Genomic DNA, 14697 nt, shown 5'->3' on the forward strand with positions numbered 1-14697 from the left:
TATATGAAAAAGTTCATTGTGGCGCAGCCATCACGTGCATACATTTACTATATACACCTACACATGTTTACATACATGGTTTTATACCCAGCTGTACTTGTACACAGGGTATTTTAACTTTGATTTGATAACGTTTGGTTATACAGTTACAAAGCAATCGAAGTATATATAGACTTCCATATATCAAAATCATCAGTATGAAAAAAAAAATATTATTAAGCCATATCCGTCCGTACGTTTGTTGCTCTGTCCGTCAAGTCCGTTAACACGATACTTGAGCAAATATTGAGATATCTTCATCAAATTCGGTATACGGGCTTATCTGAACTCAGAATGGATTGGTATTGAAAATGCGCGAAATCGGACGATAACCACGCCCCTTTTTTGATATAAGAAATTTAGACAAATGGAAAATGTTTGATTATTCAAAAATGAATACCTCTAAGCTAATGTAATTTGGTAGGTGGATTGGTTTTATGACGCAAAACATAAATTCCAAAAAACTTGGAATATATATAGACTGAGTGGAGATAATCAAAATCGTCTAAAGGTCTAACCTTAACAAAGTTTGCAATAACTCTATGGTATTTAACTACCAGCGTGGTGTGATGGTAGCGTGCTCCACCTACCACACCGTATGCCCTGGGTTCACACCCCGGGCAAAGCAACATCAAAATTTTAGAAATAAGGTTTTTCAATTAGAAGAAAATTTTTCTAAGCGGGGTCGCCCATCGGCAGTGTTTGGCAAGCGCTCCCGCTGTATTTCTGCCATGAAAAGCTCTCAGTGAAAACTCATCTGTCTTGCAGATGCCGTTCGGAGTCGGCATAAAACATGTAGGTCCCGTCCGGCCAATTTGTAGGGAAAATCAAGAGGAGGTTATCGCGCCTTACATTTATTTTATTTAACTACATTTGACAGATATTCTACCTGAGAGCGTTACGACTGAACTAAGCACAAAACTTAAACAAATTTTGAAAATGGGCGTGACCCGTCTCTATTTGTGCTGCGTTAAGACGAACAAGAATTTCCCAATCCGAACGAAATTTTTTTTTAAAATACAATATTAACACAGCATTCAAAACGTCGAACAATCTAGGGCGAAAACTAAGAACTAACACTGACTTTGAGGATCCGTTTAGGAGCCACGGCGTATACTAGCTTACCTGCGGATGTCAACACAGTTACATAGGACAAACGGGACGACAAATAAGAACGAGATACAGAGAACACATTAGAAATTCCAACAAAAAACACGGAATGCAAACATTATACCAGAGTGCAACTTCGCGAATCACATGGTCGAAAAATAATGTTCCCCAGCAAACATCAACAAAAGCGTCAGGGTCCTTCACATACATACAAGCAATAGCCGACCTCTGAACGTACTCAAAAACATGGAAACCTACACACAGAAAACATTCGATGGTAGAATTATATACGAACAGATAAACACAATTTTAGACACAATATTTGAGCCTTTATAACTTGTTTACAAGGAACAAAGTATTCACACAAGTACAACAGACAAACACACAACAACAAATAAACACAATAAATAATAAACGCACCAAAGCAACAAACCCACAAAGAAGGTCACACGACTAGAATTACTGACTTTAACCTGCCTCTGTCAGCCCACAAACCGATCAGCAAAAACCAACCTTCGTTCTGAATAAACCCAAAGCACATATGCACAAATATACACAAACATCCATTTTGACAATACCTGCTCATGCTGTCGGAAGGTCAATAAAACCAAATAAGCTTTATAACATTATTAACCACACAAAACAAACAACAACAGCTTTTCAAGTACATGGCCTGGTATGTAATGTTAGGTTTCACTCGAACTTAGACTTTCTTACTTGTTTTAATATACACTTTGTGAAATGTAATTAAATACTAAAACTCACATCGCTTGACTGGCATAAAAACGTTGACATGTACAATACGTAACAAAAACAAAAAATAGCTATAAAAACATTGCTGTTGCAACAGCAAAAACTAAATAAAAGCAATAAAAAAGTATGCGCAAAAATTACCCGCATTCAACAAAAAATTACAAATATCTACACGCTAATTATGTAACTTATTTGTAAGCTTTATTGTTTAATTCTTGCTACTCGTTGTACAAAGCTTTTACCACAATTAAGTCCGGCGATAACAAAAATCAAAAATTCAAAATTATCAAAAATGAAATTATAAATGAAAGCAGAAAAAAATTACTTGAAATTGTAATTGCATTAAATAAAGGAAAAAAGTTTCGCAGTAAACCACGTATTTTATACCCAGACGGCATTGAATCACAAAGTGGTATAATTCAATAATCAATGATGGCAAAGTAATAGAACCAGGTTCTTAAGAGTTATAGGTTTTAGTAAAAAAACTCCTTTTAAATAATTGTTTTTAGAGATTTATTTTATGATTTTTTGAAGATTTTTTTTAAGATCTTAGGACTCACACTTTATTATACTAAAACTCAATGAGCTACAAGACTGCATTAGCAGAAAAGTTCTGAGTGAAAATTTTACGAAGGGTCGTGTTTCGAATTCGAGTTTTTGCAAATTTAGCGTAAGATCTTGAATTCAATTTTTTTTTTTTAACAATGAAATAATTGTACATGATGTTATAGAAAAATAATGAAAATAATATTTCTTAAGCAAAACCAAGTAAAAACTGCGTACAGTTCTGTGCAACTACTTTTTTCCGTGAGTGTATGTATATTAGGGTGAGTCGATTTGTATGGACGAAAGTTAACCGATATCGCGCCATCGATTTTTCGATAGGATTTGGGCTCAGGGTTTTCTTGGTTTTTTTTTGTGGTTTTTTATTTTTAAGGTTTTTTCATGACCTACTAAAAAAAATGTTCATATGTATAACCTGTCCGACCCAAAAATGTCAGCTAAAAACATTAAAAAAATATATTTTTTTTTTTCAAAAACTGTTATCGACAACGTTTTTAGCGGACATTTGTGGGTCGGACAGGGTATATATGAAATTTTACAATCAAATGAAAATTTTTTTTAGTAGGTCAAAAAAAACCTTAAAAATCAAAGTCGAAAAAAGTAAAAAAAAAAATGAAATTTCGCAGGCTCGAAAATTATTTTTTTGGGTATGCGTAGTGGAACTTTTTTTCCTGACCCCAAATCCTATGGAAAAATCAATGGTGCGATAAATCGACCCAGTCTAATGTACATATATGATATTATATTAACAATCGAAATAGTCTCAAATCTATAGCGAAATTGTGCCGAAATAATCTAAACTCAACAGGAAATGGTCCGAAATAATCAAAGGAAAGCCCTGAACGTTTCAAGTGACAATCCAGAAATGATCCCGAAACAGTCCTGCAATGACTCCTCAAAATCGGGAGATTATCCTTTTCCTATTCCGAAAAGTTCAAATAAATAAATATAAATACAATGCGTGATAGCGTCCGAAGAGATTTTAGGCCCAGCTTTTCCTCCTATTTGTGTCGTGCTCCTTTAAATTCTTCCTACAAATAGGTGGTACGGGACCTACATGTTTTACGCCGACTCCGTGCCTTCATCTGCAAGACAGATGAGTTTTCAAAGAGCAGCTTTTCATGGCAAAAATACATTCGGAGTGCTTGCCAAATCACTTCCGAGAGGCGAGCCCCCCGATTTGGAAAATTTTTTTCTAATTGAAAAAACTTGTTTAATTTTTGACGTTGCTTTGCACGGGGCTTGAACCCATGATCTTCGTTGTGATAGGCGAAGCACGCTACTACCACACCACAGCGAACCGAAAGCGGCTTACTTTTATAAAAATATTTAGACGAACATTTTAATTAAGTAATGTGAACTTGTGGATCCGAGATATCTAACAAATTGCTTTGAAATTTGGCGTACTGTTAGCTGATTGCGCATAAAGAGCTGAAGGCGCTATTTACAAAATGATCCACAAATATTCGCGAAATCAGTGTTGTAAGAGAGAGTGGTTTCATTGTTCACTTTTTCCAAATTTGTAGACCTAAATCTTTGTGACCCACATACCGAATCTCATTGGCCTGATTCAAATGTGGTGCCGCTTTTTATATCTCAAAAATTGCTTGACTCAATGAATGTGTTCCATATACCAAATATGCGAACAATCATCCAAATATCTAAACACCCAAATATTCAAACTTTCACATTTATATAATTAATAAGATTATGTATGTTATTGTTTTTGTGTTGTTGAGCGATAAGCCATAAGGTGATAAGCGGGGAGTGCCCGAAGGCCTTGGGGACTGTTATCGATGTTGATGGTCCTTTGCCGGATGCTTATACTTTGTGGATACTTTGTGGTACCAAGCCCGACCATCTCGGGAACTATTTGTTATGACCAAATTCGACCTTCTAGACCATACCGCCCTCCCACCCCCAAGATCCTTGAGGAGTTTGGGGTCGCCAGACCTCGGCTGTTAATGAAACAGGATTCGCCCCGGATAGGTGAGGTTGAAAATTGGGTTGGCGAAGCTATATATTGCGCTGGTAACCCCTTGAAAGGGTTGCGCTACACAACGGCTTGAATCTATTTGGTTTTTTCGTCGGCTCATACGACAGGCATACCTACCGCGGGTATATTCTAACCCCCTAACCCGCTGGGTAATGTATATTTAGTTATAGCATTTTCAGGGCAAATCAAACTTTCTTTAAGTCAAATGAAACTTTTTTCGAATGAAATAAAATCTTATTCATTTCAAATGAAGCTTTTTTCAAATCAAATGTAATTTTTTTTCATTTCAAATAAATTGAAACAAGTTCTGTTTGTTTTAAAAAAAGTTTCATTTGCTTTGAAAAAAGTTTCATTTGACTTGAAAAAAGTTTAATTTGGCATGAAAATGCTATATATTAATATCCGCTACCCGAAAATGATTTGACCCATTTGGAAAGCAGTTTTTTGTTGGCGATGCACTAAACACTAAGGTCGTTCACTTGATTGCTGCTAATTACTAGTTTTAAAAGATGGCCATCAATTTGAACTTTACTTCTGGAACTGAAATCAATGTACTAAAGCCAGTAGTGATTTATTATTTAATTTAATAAAAATAGATTTATCCAGAATTGATATCTTGCCTCATTATACGTCTTCTTTTTGTATATGACAGCATACAAAACTAGGCCCTGTTAATTGGGTGTTGCTCAGTTTAAAATGTATTTCTCATATCTTCTTTTCTTTTTGTGGATATGTTCGTATTTATAAGAATACAACTGGTTGGTCAAGGTGTTTTCATAGCTTCTTTAAAAATAAAATATTTTAGAGTAGGGCTGCCACCTAATTACAATTGTACTTTTGTATATGTATTTGTATGTTCACAATTAATTTATTTTTATAAAATTCTCAAATTCGTTTGAACACATTTGCGCTGCTCGTTATTCATGAATAATAACAAAGACAATGATTTGTTCTCAGAATTTGTACAAAAAAATTATTTATTAACATCATACCGGCCCAACTGCCGCAAAACACGCCAACAAATTAAATGCAAATGAAATCGAGTTCAAGAAATATTTACAAATAAAAAGGAACGTGCAGAAACAAAAACAACAACAACGAACATACTTTGACTGAAGCAAAAAATTAATCAATTCATTGCAAAGCTACAAACGGAAATGATGAAAGTGGGGCGTGAGGAAACAAAAAAAATGCTACGTGGCTAGGAGAGAGAAACGAAGCCGTGACAATAATAGCACAGCAACAAAAAAAAAAAACGTATAATCAAGGTGAACAAATATACTTTTTTATTTTATTTGCTTTTATAACAATGTAATGGACTTAGGAAAAAGCGAGAAAAAATTGGAGACAAATCAAAAATGACAAAAAAAATACTGAACGCGAAGCAAGAGGTGGAGTGGAGAAGACAAATGAATGAGCCATGTTGTGAATAAATAATTGAAGTACATCTGAAAGTGGTAGCACTGAGTGTAGTCATGCAGGATATGGAGAATGGGTAGGCATGGATGTCTCCAATAATGCACATCCCTTGCTGATTTGGTGACAACTGCTACACAGAAATAAGAAGCCCATCTAACTCATGATGGCCCGCGCCAGTCATGACATTTTTGGAATGATAGATGCGTCAAGAAATTAAATAAATTATTTATAAAGCCAATTGGAGCGAAGAGAAGGGAGCAGTGAATGAAATGTTAAATATGAAAATATGTGAAAACGTTAGTTTAGATATAACGAGAGATAGGACAAAACAAGATGAAACGATATGAAATGAGATAAGAAAGTGGCTTTGTAATTGTGTCACTATTACAATTACAGCAAAAACAATATAAAAAGTGGTTGAAGTGATTAAAGGAGCTATGAGCAACAAATACTTCGTGGCTAGCATCTAGTACGACTGTTCTCACTCCGAAGTGAAAGGAGACCCCAACTGTTATCAGTCTCTTTGAAAAAACAATCTGATTCGAGTTAGGATGATGGCGACACATAGACCTTTATCTGAAAAGCTAGCCACAATTCACCATTGTAACTTCCTATATTTTATAGCAGCCATTTGGCGCTAGGGCTATAAATAAGTAATACAGGGAGATCTGTAACGGATTTCTGTTATGATGCCAGAATATCACTATTATTCGAACTCGAATTAGGTTGTTTTTTCAAATTGCCACGGATATGATAAAGAGCCTTTTGTAGCAACACCTCAAGGCAGCTATAGAAAATCGGGGAGTTATGTCTCATTGACTATTTTGTTTTAGGAGACCGACGGATGTTTGATTAAGACGATAAAGCTGAATTGGAAACAGTCAAGAAAGTCAACGTCAAAATTCTGTTAACTCTGTTTAGTGAAACATTAAAGAATGTTATCTAACGTATACAATTTTTCACACTCTAAAAGAGGTGAAAAGAACATGTTGAGCAGGAGAAGCTGAAATATCAGTGCTAGGTTGCGTTCACTGGCAAGTTGCATACGAAAGTTGATATTTTCTTCGGCATGCCGAAAGTACTTGTCTTGTTATTTTTTCACCTTTCTAACGCAAAGAAGGGGAGCACTTGTAATGTCAAAGTTAACGTGGCTGCAGTTTATACAGTTTATTCTAGTTCTTTCTAAAACAAAACAAGCAATTTTACGATCTGCAATTGTGTCACAGTGATACCTTCATTTTTTAAAACGGTTGAATAAAAAACCCACACAACTATGTTTACGACATGCAAATGCATCACAGTGGTGCCTTGGTTTTAAAAGGGGGTTGTGAAAACGCTAATTTCTAATAATTTTTTTTTATTTCTTTTCTGTTACTAAGTTAAATTCAATTTTTCATTTACATATGTTCTGACTAAATAAATTTCTAAAGACAAAAATAAACTCCAAAAACAAAAAACATAGGCATTTCAAAGTGGGATTTTTCAAAATTTGCCCCTACGATCCAAAGGGGGGGGGGGGGGGGGACATCAGACTTCGTTTTAGATGTATTATTCCTTCGGCAAAGTTTCTTATTTTGATCCATAGAATATGATTTTTACAGAGCAATGGGCGATTTTTTTGCCTCCCCACAAATCGACCCGGCCTAAAGTTTTTTTTTTTTTTGTTGTGGGTGACCAATTTCTTCCTTCTTGTTGGCAAGAACGGGTCCACATTCTCCTTGTTAGCGATCAACGCGACATCAGATGCGCCGACTTGTGTATCCTTATGTGCCCGATACATCAGGTCGGATTTTGTTGGCCGTTATTTGCCACATATGGCTACTGAAATGTCTTTGACATACGACGTCAATATCATGGACACATTCAGTCAAATTCATTTCGATCGGCCAGCCAGCGCAACCTACGTACGCCGTGAATTTGAAGAGGTCTCCACGAATCACCAAAATAGTTGATGGACGACCAACGTCCACATGAGAGGCTATAGTACTCCCCTTAGCAGCGGATAATGGCAAATGTGCGTCGATGAGCAATGTAAGGGGCTCTTCACTACTCCGTTATTATATCCTATTCTTCCACTTCTAGGGAGGAGTTTCTTTTACCTTGCTGTTTTGCTTGAGTTTCCTATTGCTCTGTGATTGTAAGTTATCAACGTCGTACCACTCCTCGCATCCTGCAATTTTTTCTAATTTAAAAGTATCCCCCAACTGCTTCTGAAAAATTCCAAACCCATTTTCCATCTTTTTACCGTTAGTAAGAATCGCTTTTACATGTTTACAGCTAATCCTTGGTATTGAATCAATGAATTAATGCGATTCGTTTAGCACCAAGTTTTATTATAATAACCAATTTCTTCCATTATTTCCCTCTTTACATTTATTTTCTGCTGATTAACAAATTTGCTTTATTCATTTATCTATATTTGTAATACCCAACATTTCGTTTTTCCCTCCTCCCCAAAATCGCATATTCGCGCATAATTCGTGCTTTAAGGTCTTGTCCAGCGAACCGAATCGGTTGGTTAGTTAGGTCGAATAGATAAATATGGATTTTGCTGACAGTGACAAAAAATGTTGCCAGCCACTGGATGAGTCCTGGCTTGCGGCGCAAATAAAAATGTGCGTAACGAGTATTTGACTAAGCACAACAACAATAATGAAGCACAGAAAATGAATAATTGGCGTTATAAATATGGCAATTTGACAAAATAAAATTTTGTAAATAGACAAAAAGATTAGCGAATGCGAAAAATAAATAAATAATTTATTAAGAAGATGGACCCTTGAGGATAATTTTCATAAATCAAGTTTTACTTTCTAGATTTTTTGTTTTTGGTCCTGCAAGTCAAACTGTCAACGAAACGAATAACATTCCTTGGGGCATCTGATGAGGAAAAGATAAGAAAGAACCAATGATTTATGAGTAATTCATTTGAATTATGTAGTGATAAATGCGAAAGAAAAAATGTTCATTTGATGCAAACGCGTGCGGAGCTCATCCTCAGCAATATCTTGGCTTAACTATTTTTTTATTTGAAGCAGTCATCTTTACAAATGAGGTTTCAGAAACTATCAACTTCCTTGTGGTAGTCTTACTTACACATTCTCTCCGTGGTAAAATTCTGCAAGCTTTGCGCTGTGCTGTAAAGAATTAGCCAAGAAACTGTGACAATTACATGAAGCTTGCTGGTTGTTTACCTAAGAAATACACAGCATGCCTGTTCATACGAATGTTAGCTAAAATTTCCGGTTTCATTCATAGTTTTCCACTACAAGTGATGTATAAAGTGAAATCTCGAGATGAAGGCGGCATTGCCATGCTAAAAACTCTTCAAGTAACAGTTTGCATTCACAAAACATGAAGATAATTCATGGGAAACCAGCCGACCAGGAAGAGTTATACCAACCAACTAGACTTTTAACAAACTCAGCTGATCCTATTCTTGAAACGGTGCTGTCACCCTATTGTACAGCAAACCTGATACCAGCTGCACGACCGGTTTATATTCCGCAAAGCCTTCTGCATAGTCATCCATATCCTATTTCTTAAAGACCTCTATTGAATTTAGCTTTTCTCAAGACCGAACGAATCACCTAAAAGTAGGCAAGCATCTTTTGAGTTAATTCAAATAAAATAAAAGGAGAGTACTACAGGATGCCACTATTAAGCTAAGCATTGAATTGCGATCGTGGGTCTATTGTACTCTCGTGTTACCACCACCGTATCCCAGCCGACTTCGACTTGTTCTTTTAGAATTTCCTTCGACTTGAAAAACGAAAACGGCTTGATTTTACCTCCTCTTCTTCCGAGCCCTTTTTGGGCGTTCTGTACTGCTCGTTTATTAATACTTCGGTCTGAGAACTTCGCTAATGAGTAGTCCTATTTTCCTATATTGGATACTAATGTCTTCTATAATTTTTTTGACATTAGGGATAATTTCTTGCTGCAGAAGCGCTGCGTAGATTTCATCCGATTCGAAACTTGTACTTCGCAAATAACACTCGGCTGATCTTCCAAAAATTAGGCTGCCGGAAGACGTGTCACAGGAAGCGAAAAGGCTCCAGTACTAGGAAATGTGCTACCAGTGGAATAACTGCATCCCCTTTCTCTGTAATGGTGAATATTTCATCTAATTGTAAAGCACATTCCAGACAGAGGTTAAATTTTTTTATGCAATTAGGTTCTGACTAATGACCAACCGAATATCAAATCTATATCAAATATAACTAAAGTTGTGATCAAGTCTAGCTTGCCGCATATGTTTCCTACTGGGTAATTTAAGTTAGTGTAGTTACTTGAATATTCATGCGTTACCTTAATCTTCTTAAAGGCACTTTGCAAAACATCCATCCTCAGTTACTACACATATTTTAGTTTATTTACATTTAATAACGGTTCGAAATATTCATTCAACTTGAATAGAAATTATTTGTTAATCCTATCGGCCTACTTTCTAAATATTATTCAACTTAAGACCTGTTTGGGTTAAAGTTAAGAGCAAAGTATTAGGAAGAATTTACAGCGAGAAAAGTACACAGAAGTAGAAAGATAGAATTTTGATATTTGTGTAAAGGGGAATAGACATTAAGGTGAGCGCCTATAAAACTAATGACGTTTTCTTTTCTGGAAAAAACGTTACGCTCCTGTTGCACTATTCAATTCTAACTTTGAAACAAGGTCACCTAGCGCTATGGCTCTATTTGTAGGTAATGACACCACATTTTTATTCAGTGGAAAATATTTTGTGAAGAGTATACACAAACTCACGAGAGATAGGACAAGAAACAGGGCGGCTTTATTTTCAGAAAAGAAAACGCCATAAAACATCCCACTTCTGAATTTCTCAATATGGCTGTTCCACCTTAATACACATTCACACTTGTGCATTTGCTAAGTTTATGTAACATGAGCTGACCTATCTGGCATATCTGGGTTGCAAACGCTAAAGTTTTTAATCGCAAAATCTGTACTAACATGGCTTATAGAGTTTTTGACTAAGCACATAACTACATACTTACTTACATAAAGATAAGCATAAAGGTGTCCGGTGTTCACTAAGTGCAGCACAATGAAAGGCAAAGTGTAAAGTAAAACTATAATGTTTATCTTGTCTCTGCAATTGTAATAACTTTAAACTGAGGATGAATGAAGCTAAATGGAGTTAAGCGAACTAAACGAAAGTTGGGTAGGCATGAAAGAGATTAACAAAACACTAAATTAGCAAAGAAAGAAAATTATAAAAGAGGAAAAGTAAGTCGAATGCTAAGTTAAAGAAACAAAACCGAAAATGGTGTGTAGGCAGGTAGCTACGAATATATTAAGTGGCTATGTTGTGCGCGTGTTGGTGTGTGTGTGTGTGTATGGAATTGTATTTGATCTAGCACATAAAACGTGCCGTTACTGCCGTATTCATCTACGTTAAAGTCTTCATGTATTTTCACGCCTGCTTACAAAACTCTTTAGCTTATACTCCCTCCCTTCACAACCCGCCTTCAGCTTCAGCTTTGTGTCTTAAAACTTTCTTGAAATTTTTGTTCATTCTCTTTTTTGCCTGTGTGCGCGTGGTCAGGCCATAGCTTAAAAACTTTTTCGATTTGGAGTTCATCCAAACTGTACATCCGAGTAATAATACAAGAAATTATGAAGAGTTTTTCTTGCAACTTAATTAAAAATTTCTGGCACGTTCCAATGCCATTGCATGGCTGCACACAGCGACCAACGCCTTGGATTGCGAGCTATAAAGCAAAAATTCATAAGCGGCTTTATGTACAACCAGCTGCTCACACATATACACACATACATACAAGTTCATTGGTTTATTTACAGCTCAATGCTTTCATTGCTTTAGTTTCGCATTTTAGGTGTGCAAATTGCTGTTGGATCTTCGCATTTTGGCTATCCAAGTAATAATTTATACTTAAACCATAATTAAAATACATAACGATAAACAATACAGTTGCCAAGTGGCTTAACTTATTAATAAAACAGCGCAAACAAGTCCAAGGAAATTTAACTTAAATTGTAATTTTCTACCAAATAAATTTGTTGTTTAAATATGATATTACAGACATATATATTTTTGAAAAATCAATTAAATTTAGAAAATATTTGACCAGAATGTTGCGGCTAAAGCTGAGTATAAAGGAAAGTACACAAAATAATCCAGCAACCTTCGAAAGCTCTACTTGTAATTTTAAGAACATCAGTTGCCTAGTTTTTAAGGCAACAATAAGTTTTTTTTTTTCAATTTCATCAAAAGCTTAGTACAGTCCATTTTTTTTATACTCAGCGTCCTTTGTACACAGAGTATATTAACTTTGATTGGATAATGGTTGGTTGTACAGTTATAAAGGAATCGAGATAGATATAGACTTCCATATATCAAAATCATCAGTGACGAAAAAAAATTTGATTGAGCCAAGTCCGTCCGTCCGTCCATCTGCCGCTAACACGATAACTTGATTAAATATTGAGATATTTTCAGCAAATTTGGTACACGAGCTTACCTGGACCCAGAATAGATTGGTGTTGAAAATGAGCGAAATCGGATGATAACCACGCCCACTTTTTATATATAACATTTTAGAAAACACAAAAACCTGATTTTTTAGTAAATAATACACCTAGAATGTTGAAATTTGCCATGCGGACTGATATTGAGACTCTGGAGACAAATAAAAAAAAAAACAAAAAAAATTTAAATGGGTGTGGCACCGCCCACTTCTGATAAAATCAATTTTACAAATATTATTAACCATAAATCAAAAATCGTTAAACCTATCGTAACAAAATTCGGCAGAGAGGTTGCCTTTACTATAAGGAATGCTTTGAAGAAAAATTAACAAAATCGGTTAAGGGCCACGCCCACTTTTATATAAAAGATTTTTAAAAGGGTCGTGGACGAATAAAATAAGCTATGTCTTTGCAAAAAAGAGCTTTATATCAATGGTATTTCATTTCCCAAGTGGTTTTATAACAACAAATAGGAAAAACTTCAAATTTAAAAAAATAGGCGTGGCATCGCACATTTTATGACTAAGCTATTTTCTATGTTTCGGGAGCCATAACTCGAAGCAAAGTTAACGGATCGTAATGAAATTGTGTACACATATTTTCATTATAGTAGAAAATATTTCTAGTAAAAATGGACGGGATCGGTTAAAGACCGCGGCACCTTATATATAAAATAAGTTTAAAAGGGTCGTAGACTAGAATAATAAGCTATAACTTAGCAAAAAATAGTTTTGAATCAATGATATTTCATTTATCAAGTTTTATTTTAAGAGGAAATGGGGAGACATTTTTCTTTTAAACGGGTTTTGCCACGTGTTATGTAGAAAAGTAATTTATCTCAAATGAAATGTGCAATTGAAGCTCACGCTGAGTATATAATATTCGGTTACACCCGAACTTAGACACCTTTACTTGTTTTTTTTTTTAGTTTTTCTAGTCTCCTTGAAACAAAAACTCAATAAGAAATACTTAAATAGAGAAACTTGAGCTGCAAATATGTCATAACAAATATTTGAAATTAAAAATTTTAACTTTTAGTACTTTTAGTACTTTTAACCTTTTAGTACTGAGCGGAAAATTGAAACAGAAACTTGTAATACAAAATATTTAGAACATAAAATTTTAATAGAGAGAATTATATTAAAAACTAATTAAGCAGGTAAAAATGTATAGAAGGGAAAAAAATTAGTACAAAAATATTTTATATAAAATTTTAGTACCAAAATTATGATATAAATGTGTGCAAGTTTATATCAGATCTATCTTTTAGGCAACATGCTGAATTAAACCACCTTGAAATCCTTTGCTGAAAAAAGTATTTGGACCAAAGAGAACAGGTTTCTTGGGCAGTTTCCAGTTGGGTTTTCCACTTTAAAACTGAAATCGGTTCGGTTCGTGGTTCGGTTAATATCCTCAAAATAACGGGTGATTCGGTTTATGAAACAGTTTGGTTCCGACCGGTTTGCAGGATCCAAAATTTAGGCCAAAACAGTTTGGCATGGAGAAAGTACAGAAAATTGTAACTCCTACAAAATTGAACTCAATAAAAGTATATAAGATATGAGATCTGGTATGCACAAAAATTTAGCACAAAAAAATTTTAGTACAAGAAAATCAAATTGGCTCATTAAAATTTAGGTCATCAAATTTGAATCAAAACCAATTTAGTATAGAAATTTTTAAGACAAAAATGTTTAGTACAGAAACCTGTAAACATATTGTGGCGAATATTAGCAGTTACGATACGTCATTATTCTAAAAGGCTGTTTTCGAAAAGTCTGGATCAACGAACAAGGCAACCGACAGTATAAAAGCAGCGTAAGCTATGGACTACTACCAATTTACAAAATTTAGTACAAAAAATAACATTTAATAAAAAATATATTAATTTGATCCCTATTGCAATCGTCTTAGCACACGAAACAGATCTGAAAGAATTTAGCACAAAAAATTTCCGATAGAAAGTTTTCATGCTTAAAAAAGTTGATACATGAAGACTTAGAAAAATTAGATCACTTGAATCAAAAAAATTAAGTACAGACAATTTTAAAGCAAAAGCTTTAGTACAGATACTTGTGGAACATACAGAGGATTTTAATAAACAAATTTTGTGCACAAAATATAGTTTTATAAAAAATAAATAAACAGAGATCATAACTGCAAATAATTTAGCAAACAAAGCTGAGCGGCACAAAAATTTAGAACAAAAGAAATTTTACAGCGGTTTTTTGTACATGCAATTTTAGGCTAAACACAAACTTGTAGTACTTGTAGTTCATTCAAATTTAAAAATTAGTACACCAATT

This window comes from Eurosta solidaginis, chromosome 3 (assembly GCF_040869045.1).
Source record: "Eurosta solidaginis isolate ZX-2024a chromosome 3, ASM4086904v1, whole genome shotgun sequence".
In the NCBI taxonomy this organism is placed as follows: Eukaryota; Metazoa; Arthropoda; class Insecta; order Diptera; family Tephritidae; genus Eurosta; species Eurosta solidaginis.